The following is a 1837-nucleotide window of genomic DNA, read 5'->3' on the forward strand; positions in this document are numbered from 1 at the left end:
CGCTTCACTGTGTCCTGTGTGTTTATTTCTCTTACCAATACTCCAGCATACTATGTATGATCTAGTTTGCATTTGTGCTTTGGTCATTAGAACTCAGACTACAAGCAATGATGTTTGAGCAGGTTGTGACTGCATTGTGTCCATGTGGAGAGCAGATGATTTGCTGAAATTGAATATTTCCTTCCATCTAGGTACACTGGCTCCACTGAAAGCCCCCCAAAACATTTGCACCCAGATGCTTAGTGGACTAGTGCACATTGTAACATTAAGATTGAGACTTCTTTTATCATTCTAATCAGCTGCGCTGATCTTTCTTGGGACACTATAGAGAGTGGAAGCAGTAATGTGTACAACGTATATTAAACATGCCAGTTGAAGAGATTTCTGTAGTCGAGTACAGATGTGCATTCTTTCTAATGGCAAGAAGAAAGCAATGGTGCTGTTTTCACAAATGGGAACATGGTCCTCAGTGTTTTAGAACAATTTCACAACAGCACTTTACAACTGTTACAGTTGATTCAGTGAGCAGACCCTGCCTCTAAAGACATGTACAACCAACCACAGCAGCACTGTGATCTAATCTAGCATTAATGTGATAAGTCCCATTTGATTTGAGATCAAACGCTGCTCTGAATCACTTTTGAAACATTAACATTCCGAGTAGCGATTTCTTCTCTACTTTTTGTGGTCACAGCCCTGATGCACTTCTCTGTTCTGTGTCGATATAATCTAATAGGAAGGGAGCCAAATCATTGTAAGTTATAATACAACATGGAAAAAATAAACAAAGAAAAAGGCAAAAATTATAATTGCAATGTGTCGATGCACAGTATTCGGCTGTGGTTAATGCTCTGGTGTTTCTTTATTGTAATTTTAAATGGTTTGGTGCACACCACATTTTAACTCTCCTTGGAGAAGGGTCTTATGGCAGAGTTGCAAAATGTGTCAGAATGGCTGACAAAAAGACTGTAGCCATTAAAATAATAAAACAGGAGAACCCAAAAGATCAGATAGAAAACCAAGATGTAAAAACTGCTCCCTAGAATTTCAGTTAGAAATCTGTGTGCAGTGGATGTAAGGACTGTGAAGAAATGCATGTATGCATATATAATTGTAAGATCTACCTTACAATATAAAGTGCCTTGAGGTGACTGTTGTTGTGACTTGGCACTGTATAAATAGAATAGAATAGAATAATGTACTTCAGACCGGGAGATTGGCAAAATGTATAAATAGGATGGCGATTAGGAGAATTGGAGACAGATGCATAACACAGCAGGGATACATTGGGAATAAGAAGACAGTGGAAGTAAGACTCCTCACAAGAAAGAGACAAGAGGCCACCAAACTAAAATCCAGACTAAGACACACGAGCTTGACACAGACAAAAACCGTAAACAGACATGAAGACAAGACTGACTTTAACACTAGAGTGTTTTCACAAGTGTTCCATCCACTTGTGGAACGCTGAAGAAGAACTACACTAAAAAGCAATATGGAACTGAAAACAAAAGAATACATAATGTAAACATATCATCAAATAATCCAGGACTCACAAACAATGATATGATGAACAGAACTATAAAGAACAAAACTGAGAAATGCTCAGTAAACTGACCAAGGAATATGTCATCATGTCATTTTTTAAATATCACAGTTAATGTGTCCTGATTTGTAGATAGTGCCATCTTACAAATACCAGGAAATCCAACTGGATGACAAGCCAGAGTTGTCTGCCCACACACCCACTGACTATAAAAAGGGAAGGTCATCAGGAAGGCATTGCCTGTTGTTGCTGCTGCTATCAGACTTTTTAATTCAGACACATATTGAACAG

Source organism: Neolamprologus multifasciatus, chromosome 17 (genome assembly GCF_963576455.1).
Source record: "Neolamprologus multifasciatus chromosome 17, fNeoMul1.2, whole genome shotgun sequence".
Taxonomy (NCBI): domain Eukaryota; kingdom Metazoa; phylum Chordata; class Actinopteri; order Cichliformes; family Cichlidae; genus Neolamprologus; species Neolamprologus multifasciatus.